Raw genomic sequence first — 12,188 nt, forward strand, 5'->3', positions numbered from 1 at the left:
TACTTTTTTGCTTATAACTTCTGAACAGTTTGGCCAAAAATCACAAGCCGAGTCGAACGACACCCATTTTTCCCATTATAGGTGTCAGACATTTTGAATTTCGTCGTAAAATGGTATATTTTATGAACGCATTGGCATATCGTTATGAAACTCACCATGCCCTGACAGTACTCAAAAAGTTTTGGGGCGCCACCTTGTGGTCAAAAGTTATGATATTTACAAAAATGCTAATAGCGTTTGATTAAAGTAGCCTATTGTAATGAAACTGGTCTAAGTAAATTCCTTGGTCTGAGAACATAGATACCAATTTTGCCAAAGTCAGCCAAACATTCTGTCCGCCATTTTGATTTTCTTTAAAAACGTACTTTTTCTAACTCCTCCAGAATAAATGATATGTGCAACACACACGCAAAAAAAACTCAGGAGAAGCACGTGAACAGGCTTAATGTCGAGGAGAAAAAAAAAAAGTTGCTGGTAAAAAGTCACTGTGGCAGCTGAATTTTTAAATCCACCTGCCACAGTGGCTGGTGGTCAAAAAAGTTAATTTCAGTTGAGTTCTCTGAGCTCCTGAGAGCGACCCATTCTTTCACAAATGTGTGTATAGAAGCGTCTGCAGGCCTAGTGCTTGATTTATACACCTGTGGCCATGAAGTGATTGAACACCTGAATTCAATGATTTGGAGGGGTGTCCCAATACTTTTGGCAATATATTTATATTCCAAAATGTATGCAAAAATATATTTAATATACTTTTTTTAATATGTAAATATCAAAAAACACACATACAATATGTCTCACCTTCTCAAAGTTTAGGAATACATTTGTCTGGATCAGATTTCCTAATTTGATTTTGCTGACATCTGTTGGGTGGACTTTCTCCTCTGATGTGCACAGCATCTCTGCAAACAACAAGTTTTTTTTTTTTAAATAAAATGTACATTTTGCAAACAAAACATCTTGTTCTACAAACACACACAGGACGTGTTCTTACGTTTAAGAGCAGTGAAACTGAATGACATCCTTCTAGCCTGGTTACACAGACCAGCGATAGAAAAAAAGAAAAAGAACGTTTATTTTTTACATCGAATACACAAAAAAGTGTGAGCTACTTAAACACATCCTAAATAAACTCTTTTAAAGATTGAAAAAAACATAAAACAGTGGCTTCAATATTATTAAATATCATTTGTTTTAGATATTTTTACCTCTTAGGACTGTGACTGGTAATGGTCTCTTATTTCACAGCTTCATATAATCATCATTGTATGCTCTGATGGGGTTTCACACTGAAGAAAAGAGAAGAAAAATAACAAAAATCCATGTTGAACGCTTGACGTTGTGTGCTTTTTTTCACAGATGTATACTAGTCACCAAAACAAGTTGCCAAAGCAATGGTCACCAAGTGCAATTCTTTACATGGATGATCAGATTACATTATGAGAAAAGTGACTCCTTTAATGCCCTGACACGCTTTGTATCTTAAGGCTGCTAATGCTCATTCAGCTTTAGAAGAATAGTACTATTTAGTATAAGATTCAGTATTGTGTTCAATGAATGAGTTGAATTACTATGCCCAGTTGTATGGACTATTTTATGGTGCTTGGTACAAAACTTCAGTCCATATTAAATGTAATATCATGGGGGAAACATTACACTCTCAGAAATTTCTCGTGTTGTGTTCTATAAGTCATATGTATTTAAAGGGATAGTTCACCCAAAAATGTGAAACTTTTGTCAGTAATTACTCAAATTGTTCCAAACCTGTATGAATTTCTTTCTTTTGCTGAACACAAAGGAAGATATTTTGGAGAATGTTGGTTACTAAACAGTTGACGGACCCATTGTCCATAGTAGGAAAAAAAATACTAAGGAAGTCAATGGGGTCCATCAACTGAGTGTTTGTGTTCAGCATAAGAAACTCATACAGGTTTGGACTTGAGGGTGAGTAAATGATGACAGAATTTTATTTTATATTTTTCGTTTTGGGTGAACTGTCCCTTTAAGAGCGGTTGAAAAGAGTAACGTTATTTTCCTCACAAAACTCCTCGCTACAAATGTAGTAACATTAAACATACACGATGCACTTATTACATAAATCCCATATCTATTTATTTTTCCTCACCCCTCAAGCCTTTTTGCTAATTTCTTCCTGATCCACTCACTGTGGTAAACTCCGTCACATTCTGTTGGCAATACAGAAACACATGTGGAAATGAATAGTAAGTTTAAAGTACCATACAAATATAATTAAAAAAAAAACACACGACTTACACTTCTGCCTGTAAGAGTGAAAATATGAATGAAGGGGTTTGAGCTGTTTAGAGTTAGCGTTAGTTGAGATGCAGTTGGGTGTGCCTGATTTGGTCGCTATGGAAGCGACGCTACTGTGTCTTAAAGGGACACAGATTTTGTGCCCAGATAGCAACATTGTGTCGGCCCACATCTGTGTGTCATCATGGATTAACTTTTTGTGCTCACAAAAACACTCAAACTGATTGTTATAATACTGCAGGATCTCATGCTGTAGTAATGCAGGGTTTGTAGTGTAGGCTAAATGTATTAATTGCACAACACAATTGTTAGATTAAAATATGACATCAGTCGATATCATGATTATAAAACCATCAACAGGTAACCACCATCACCTAAGTTATTTCTCTTTAACTTCCTTTGCTACTGCAAATGTGATTTACATACACACTTTTTAACTTCCTTTATAATAATATAATAATAGTAAATATATAATAAGATATAAGAGTAAAGTGCCCAACTACTTAAAACTCTGATCACCGTTATGGTGACTTCAAATGAAACACATTAAACTTCTGTTAATTCTCATATGAACTTCTGTAGATGTCTGACAGAATAAATTAAATCTGGTTAGTAATGCGTGAAGCTGGTAATGCTGTTTGTGGAGTTGTTTAGTGAGATCTTGAGAGATTTAATGTCTTCTTTTATCTTCAGTTGATTTCATCTAAAGCTGTGGCTGAAGTATGTTGTAGTTCTTGTGTTTTTGCTTGTCTGTTTTTCTGTTTTCTTCTTTCCTTCAGTGATTCTGCTTGTTAACAGGCTAATTAAGGCTGAGATGACTTAATCTACACAGATCTTGTGGCACAGATAAGGTCCAGTTCTGGCTTTTTTCTTTGCTCTTGGCTGACATGGGGCATTGCTATGGCCTGCTTGTGGCCCAGATCGGATATGTTGCTATGTGGTTAGAATTTTGAGAATTTGTGTTTTGTTTCTCCTTCACCAGTGCCGCTTGCTGGAAGAAATTCTGCCTGTGAACGTGCAGAAACAATCAGAGTGATACAAGTGAACAGTTTTTTTAAATGTACCGCGGGGTCTGAAATATTATTGGAAATATTGTCCATTATTTCTCTTGATTACCTTTGGCATTTTCAATGGTGACTATTTTAAAAGCCTCTGATTGGCCACTGCAATCAAAAGCTCAACAGAATTTTTTTTGATTTGTTGTAAGGCTCAATTCTGCAAAAATTAGGTAAAAGAAATTTGATGCAACATGTGCAGATCTAAATGCATCACAGTTTAATTTAATTAAATTTTTTTATTTATTTGACAGGGACAGTGTACATTAATTGACATTGCTGTAAATGCACCAGAGTTAGCCAAAAGGCTATTTTTCATCCGTTGTCCCTGGACAGATCTTAAAATTGTCTACCTAAAAACACAATAAAAAAGATTACAGAGAACAGTACAAATATAAAAAGCAGTAAAACAGATATAACTCTTCAATCCTGTTGCTAAATACGGTGTACAAATTTACTATAATACAGACATGTTGAAAAAACAAAACAAAAAAAAAACAAACAAACAAGATTTAATATTATACACATTGACACAGCAGAGACAAGTGGCAGCAGGTTGGGTTAAGGGAAGATACATATTCGTATTAATGCTGACATGTCTGATGTGTTATGAGCCAGTTTTTTAGCTGCTTTTTGAACAGAGTGTATGTGGTGAGTTCTCTGATGTTCTGAGGGACGGAGTTCCACTCCTGTGCTGCTCTGACTGAAAAGGCACTCTGACTAAAAGCACTTTTCCTCAGAGGAACAACACAGTCTCCTCGGGCCGACCCTCATGTTACTCTTTGCGTGGTGTTTCTAATGTTTACAAACTGACTAAGTGGAGGAGATGACAGACCATGGATGATCTTGTAAAACAGACAGAGGTTTGAATACTTAATGACATTTTCCCAACTTAAAAGCTTATGCTTTTGTAAAATGGCACAATGATGATATCTTAATGGTTTTTTATCCACAATTTTGATTGTTTGTTTATAAAGCGACTCTAAAGATTTTAGTGTTGTTTTATTTGCCTGTGACCAGGTTGTAAGACAGTAAGTGATGTGAGACAGAACCATACTGTACATGAACATTTTAGCTGCCTGAAGTGACAAGTTTGATCTTATGAACTGGAAATTTGCAATATTAAATTTGACTCGATTGCAGACCTTTTTTATCTGTGATTTAAAAGTTAGTTTAGAGTCTATTATGATGCCTAAGTATTTGAATTCTGACACAACTTTTATTTTTTCCCCTGTCACATAAATATCTGCCTGATTATTTGCAATGTTTGATTTAGAAAAGAACATTGAAACGGTTTTATTTACATTAAGTTTTAAGCAGGATTGATTTAGCCATTCAGGGACATGGTCCATAGACTGTGTAAGTTTTTCAGCAACTTGATTTGTGTTTTTACCATGGGTATAAATGACTGTGTCATCTGCGTACATCTGAATATAGACGTCTGGACAAACAGAAGGGAGGTCGTTTATATAAAGTGAAAATAGCAGTGGCCCCAAAATAGAACCTTGAGGAACCCCCGTGGACATGGCAAGGGGCGGTGAGTGGTAATCACTGATCCTAACCGACTGTGAGCGATTCGATAGATATGATTCTATCCATTTTATTGCATCTGAGGAGAAATTAAATTTGCTTAGTTTGATTAATAATATTTTATGGTTTACAGTGTCAAAAGCTTTTTTTAGATCGAGAAACACAGCTCCAACCACACCACCTTTATCCAGTAGATGTTTGATATTTTCTATGAAAAAACAATTAGCAGTTTCTGTGGAGTGTTGAGTTCTGAAACCAAATTGCATTGAATGAAGAGAAAATGTAGTGGTATTTAAATGTGTTATTATTTGTTGGGAAATTAGTTTCTCTGCAACTTTTGACACTGTAGGTATGATGCTGATAGGTCTATAATTGTCCACTGACAACGGATCTCCATTTTTGAGAATTGGAACAACAGCAGCTGACTTCCACACACTTGGAAACACCACCTCAATAAAGGAGATATTGACAATTTTGGTTACTGGTGTTAATAATGTGGAACTGAGTTCTTTCAGCATGCACATATCTATGCCAAATATGTCTTTAGTTCTGGAAGCTTTTAGTGTTTTTATTGTCTGTAAGACTTCAGATTCTGTGACTGTGCCCAGGTTGAAAATTGGCTCCGAATTATTTATCGGACAAATATTTAGATTGTTAGATGGTAAGCTTTGGGCAATAGTGGATACAGATTCAATAAAAAAATTATTGAAGACATCTGCAACTTTGTTTGTGTTATTTATAATTTGTCCATTTACCTTAATTTCTAAAAGTTGTTTCCTATTTGTGTCCTGTCCTACAAGTTTTTTCAGTTGGTTCCAAATTGTTTTAGAATCCCTTTTTGCATTTTCTATTATAGTCAAAAAATAATCTGCTTTGGCCTTGCGTATAGCTTTAACAGTCTTATTCCTCAGTGTTGTAAATAGATTTTTAGCACTAGCTGACTTCGTTTTAATTTCATTTTTTAACGCACAATCCCTCTCTTTCATCAGTTTGAGTATGTCCGAGTTCATCCAGGGAAGTATATTTTTATTGTGTTTGTATTTAACTTTACAGCTAAAATCTTTAATTGTTCTCTCAATTGTCGCCACAAAAGATTCACAGTCCATTTCACAATTTGTTCCCAACAATATTTGATCCCAGTCAATCTGCTGGACAGCATTATTAAATCCTTCCTGGCGTTTTTTTGGGATTCCAACGAACTCACGCTCTCTGACAGAATAATTAAATCTCTTTTTTGAGAGCTTTCTGGCCACAAGGACCAAATTGTGATCAGAAAGACCAGCTAACATATTGTATGATTTAAATATTCTCTCAGGTCGGTTGGTAAATGCCAAATCAATCTGGGTGCTGCTTGATGTGGTGATTCTTGTGGGCCCTTTGATCATTTGGACTAGATCAAATTTGTCAGTTATTTGTTTAAGCTTCTTTCTACATGATGTGTCCCCCCAGTTTATGTTAACATCCCCCAAAATAATAATCTCTTTATTTAAGTTACATTCTTTCAGTAATTTTTCAAACTTTTCATAAAAAATGACATCTGAAGAGGGGGGGCGATATACCACAATGATTGTAAAAGACATTTGTGGTGATAGTATAATATTTAAGCCCAAACATTCCAGTTCGTGATCATTCAGCCATTGAATTTCCTGACACTGAATACTATCTTTTATGTAAATCATGACACCACCACCTTTTGCTCCTTCTCTGTCTCTCCTGAACATATTATAGCCAGGGATATTAAGTGCTGCAGAGGGTGCATTGTTATTTAGCCAGGTCTCAGATAGACAGAGATAATCCAAATTTGAGTTCAGTAACAGGTGATTAACTTCTTCTGTTTTTGACATAATGCTCCTTATATTTAAATGCCCACCCAGCAGACCTTTGGGTTTTGCTTTAGGGTCCCAAACTATTTTTGAGTGATTGACAGTTTCAAAGAACGCCCATTTCCGGTGTTTGGCTACCCCTGGATTGAGTTGCTTCCTGTTTACGGCCGTTACCATGGTAACGGAGCGGCCATTCAGGAAAGTTTGTTGTTGTTGTGTGTTTGGATCATGCCTCCCACTCCCAAGCGAGGCCAAGGCTGTACCACGCTGTTGTCCCACGGACTCACTACTAGAGCTTATCTCCGACGCACCGACACGCAGTTGACACTTTTCATTCATTTTCACATTTCACTTAAATTATGACAGCCGTAATAATTTTGGTTTAATTGCGCTGGGGCATTTTTTGCCCCTTTATCTTGAATTTAGGGGATATTTTTATTTATATTGGTGGTATGTTTGCTCCAAGCCCCTATTAATTTCTGACACTGGTATACAGAACCAAAGCGCAAGTTTCTTTGGGTATTTTTGATATGTTTTTCAGTGTCACTGAATGTCCCTGGAAAACAGAAGCTGAACCTAGTGCTTTGTGGAAGAGATCCAATAGCGGCACGGTCTCACCACATATGGGATTTGTATTTCTGTGCCCTGAGAGTACGGTACCACATTTGGGTGCTTTTGCGCTTTGGCTGGCGCTAAGCCAGAGACGGACAGCGCTTGTCATACATCACAGTGTTTTAAACAACATAATGTTAATTTTAGGCTTCAAACATTTAAATACACATAAGAACTAGTAATTAAATAAATGTGTGTAAAATACACAGGTGTCTGGAAGCATCAAAAACAATCCATTCAAATATAATTTACCAACAGGTTTTATTCGTATCAGATACACTGCGGTAAGTCATGTGACAAAACATGACGTGTCACCATGAAAACAATAAGGTGAAACTAGGGGTGTTCAATTCCAGATATTTTGGAGTCGACGCCGACTCCCACTGTAGGAGTCGATAGAAACGACTCTTCGACTCCATTTACTTTACATCAAAACATGGTCAGACATAAGACAAAATGGCAGTCGTTACACACCTAATTATTTAGTTACCCCCGACACGTCTTAAAAATCCCCATAATAAAAAAAACACAATTAGCATGACTGTTCAAATTAGTCACATTTAGCGATGACTTGATGAGTAGCTTGGACAGGAGAGTTAAAGATATAAAAAAAATGAATACATACAATACATGTGATAATGTACACATTGATATTTATTCTTGATGTGAGTTTTTTTTAATGATTTATTATGGTTAGTTTAATGATTATGAACACAATGAAAAATCAAACCATGGAAAATCAAATCTATATTTATTGCATTAATATACCATTAATTAGCTAAACTAAGCTGGTACGGAGGTATGAAATAAATTACAAACTAAAGCTAGAATATGTTAAACTCACGCGTGAAAGGGTTATGGTCTCTTTGTCAAAACTTTTACAAGGGAAACCAATGAAACCTTCATGTCACAAAGAGAGCAGTGAAGACTGTGTGAAGAGAAAGGAGAAGAAACATGGAAGTCTGATAAGTCTGGTGGAGCTTCAGAGGAGGAAGTGATGCGTCATACTCTCCGCTGTGTGTCTCTCTGTGATCCTGGAGTTCATGTTTTCCTCCTCATTATTCCTTATGGTCCTCTCAATAATGAAGACAAAGTAGAAATGGAGATATCTGACTCCAGAGAGCACTTCATGCTGCACTTCACCTCAGAACCAGTGACAGATTTTGTCAAATCCAGCACAGAATCTCTGAAGACTCCAACTAATCCAAAGTCCGTCAGACGTCATATTTTGGTTGAAAATGAAAGTCTGGTTGACATCTAAACCCAACTTTTGTTTGACATCAAGCACCAATGTCAGACAGACATTGAATTTTGGTTGGAATAAGCACCGCACTGCAAAAAATTGTGAAATGCATGGCAGCACATGAAATCTGTGAAGATCTCAGCAGAGGAGGATTAAACAACTCCACAAACAGCATTACCAGCTTCACGCATTACTAACCAGATTGATTGTATTTCTGTCAGACATCTACAGAAGATCTTATGAGAACTAACAGATGTTTTGTTGTTGATGTTTTATTTAAATGATCAGTGTTTCAATTAGTTGGGTAGTTTGCCGATTGACCTTTCAACGTTAGTTTTTCTTTGGTTGCTGTAACTGTGTTTGTTATGGTAATTAAAGCAAAAGAAAATGTGATCAATATAATCATATAGTGGTCTATTTCACTGATGTCATCTAGAATCTAAAATGTAATCATTATGTGTTATTAATTACAAGTCAAGTCTGTAATTCTGCATTGTCCACTAAACATTTGAACTCCAGCATCTATTAGACTCATTTAGACCTCGCCACCCTCAGGTGCCTCTCCCTTCGCCAGCAGGGGACGCCGGCTGTGGGGACGTACTCAAGCGGCCTCCCACACTCGCACGTCCCCTCCGCGGATGCAGGTAAGTGTTGCACAGCACACTCAGATCCCGCTTCGGGCCGCTCCCATGCCGTCCGAGCCGGATCCCTGCGTTCCGCCTCGCTGCCCCGCTGCGGGTACGTCTGTGGTGCCGTTGGTTCCCCTAGTTTGGAGTCTGGGAGCCTGGCTAGCGCTTCCCAGCCCGTCTCGGTGGCTCCTCCGTACCATCAGACTCGGCTATGCGATTCAGTTCGCCCAGCGTCCCCCCAAGTTCAGGGGCGTTCACTTCACGACTGTAGTGGAGGCGAACGCCCCCGTGCTCAGGGCGGAGATCGCAGTCCTACTGGCGAAGGATGCGATAGACCCGGTCCCTCCAGCTGATATGAGGTCCGGGTTCTACAGCCCGTACTTCATTGTACCCAAGAAAGGCGGCGGGTTACGACCGATCTTGGACCTGCGATTCCTGAACCGGTCCCTTCACAGGCTGCCGTTCAGGATGCTAACGCAGAAGCGCATCTTCCGGTGCATCCGTCCCCAAGATTGGTTTGCAGCGATCGACCTGAAGGACGCGTACTTTCATGTCTCGATTCTCCCTCAACACCGGCCCTTTCTGAACACAGGGACAAGGTGCTCAGTCACCTCAGCCAGTTGGGACTTCGGGTCAACTGGGAGAAGAGCAAACTCTGTCCCATACAGAGGATCTCTTTTCTCGGTATGGAGATAGACTCGGTCGCCATGACAACGCACCTCACAGAGGAGCGCGTCCAGTCAGTGTTGAACTGCCTGAATTCGTTCAGAGGCAGGACAGCGACACCACTGAAACATTTTCAGAGGCTCCTGGGGCATATGGCATCCGCAGCCGCAGTAACGCCATTGGGATTGCTTCATATGTGACCGCTTCAACGCTGGCTACACGACCGAGTCCCGAGATGGGCGTGGCACAGCGAAACCCTCCGCGTCCAAGTGACTCCGAGGTGCCGCCAAACCTTCAGCCCCTGGTTGGACCCTTCATTTCTACGGACGGGAGTTCCCCTAGAACAAGTGTCCAGGCACTCCGTTGTCTCCACGGATGCCTCATCCACGGGCTGGGGTGCCACGTACAACGGGCTTGCAGTTTCGGGTCTGTGGACGGGGCCTCAACTGCAATGGTATATCAATTGCCTCGAGTTGTTAGCAGTTCGTCTTGCATTCAGCCGCTTCAAAGTGCCGCTCAGAGGCAAGCACGTTCTGGTCCGTACGGACAACACTGCGGCCGTAGCGAACATCAACAAACAGGGTGGTCTACGCTCCCGTCGCATGTCACAACTCGCCCGCCATCTCCTCTTATTGAGTCAGAAGCATCTGAGGTCGCTTCGTGCCATTCACATTCCGGGCCTGCTCAATTGTGCAGCCGACGAGCTGTCACGTCAGGCGGTGCTTCCGGGAGAGTGGCGACTCCATCCCCAGGTGGTCCAGCTGATCTGGAGTCGTTTTGAGGCCGCACAGGTAGACCTGTTTGCCTCCCCAGAGACGACCCACTGTCAGTGGTTTTATTCCTTGACCGAGGGGACCCTCGGGTCGGATGCCCTGGCTCACAGCTGGCCCCGGGGCCAACGCAAATATGCGTTTCCCCCAGTGAGCCTTCTTGTGCAGACACTGTGCAAGGTCAGGGAGGATGAGGAGCAAGTCCTGTTGGTGGCTCCGTATTGGCCCAACCGGACTTGGTTTCCGGAACTAGTGCTCCTCGCGACAGCACCTCCTTGGCCCATTCCTCTGAGGAAGGACCTCCCGACTCAGAGACGGGGCACCCTATGGCACCCGCGTCCGGACCTCTGGAAACTCCATGTCTGGTCTCTGGACGGGACCTACCACAAGCGGTAGTTGACACCATCACTTCCGCTAGAGCCCCCTCTACAAGGCGCTTCTATGCGTTGAAGTGGAACCTGTTCGTCGATTGGTGCTCTTCTCGCCGAGAAGACCCTAGAAGATGTTCGATCAGGTCTGTGCCTTCCTTTCTATAAGATGGGTTGGAGCGAAGGCTGTCTCCCTCCACCCTCAATGTCTATGTTGCCGCTATCGACGCTAATCATGAGCTAGTAGATGGAAAATCTCAAGGTAAGCACGATCTGATCGTCAGATTCCTGAGGGTGGCGAGGAGACTAAATCCGCCTCGCCCTCCCTCTATACCCTCTTGGGACTTAACTTTGGTGCTAACTGCACTGCAGAGAGCGCCCTTTGAGCCTTTGCAGTCAGCAGAGTTAAAAATCTTGTCGTTAAAGACAATACTCCTGACTGCGTTGGCCTCCATCAAGAGGGTAGGGACTTACGTAGACAGAACGCAAAGCTTCAGGACCTCAGAGCAGCTCTTCGTCTGTTACGGAGGACAGCAGAAGGGAAAGGCTGTCTCCAAGCAGAGGATGGCCCACTGGATAGTGGATGCCATCGTCTTGGCTTATGAGTCCCAAGACGTGCCCTGCCCGCTCGGGTTAAGAGCCCACTCCACTATAGGGGTGTTGCTTCTTCCTGGGCACTGGCTCGTGGCGCCTCGCTGACAGATATCTGTAGAACTGCGGGCTGGGCGACACCTAACACGTTCGCTAGATTCTATAGCCTACATGTAGAGCCGGTATCTTCCTGTGTGCTCACTTCCCATAGTCAGTAACACCGAAGTGCCCTTTCTAGTGTCGGCTTGCTGCGCCATTCCCGTCCCTATGGTACGGATACGTGCGCTTATCTGCTCTTATCTTATCTGAGTCCCCAGAACGGCGAACCCTGTTGAGTCCTCCGCAACCCGCGGCAGTCGGACATGGCGGAGCGTTCGACGCCAGGTCTAACACTCGTATGCATTGGTGGAACTTTTGTTAGGCTGGGTTCCATATGTTGTGACCCCTACGGCGGTCCCATATGTTTATTCTTCCACGGTACGGCTCCCTACGGTGAGCCCGTGTAGTTCCCTTGGCAGATTACTCTCTGCCGTCTCAGCAAGATGTTGTTCCCCCGCCTCTAAATGCCCCGCCTCACCCCTGGGACTTCCGTATGTTGTGCTGCCCACGGCCAGCCCATACGTGTATTCT

This window comes from Gobio gobio (genome assembly GCF_949357685.1).
Source record: "Gobio gobio genome assembly, chromosome: 7".
Classification (NCBI taxonomy): Eukaryota; Metazoa; Chordata; class Actinopteri; order Cypriniformes; family Gobionidae; genus Gobio; species Gobio gobio.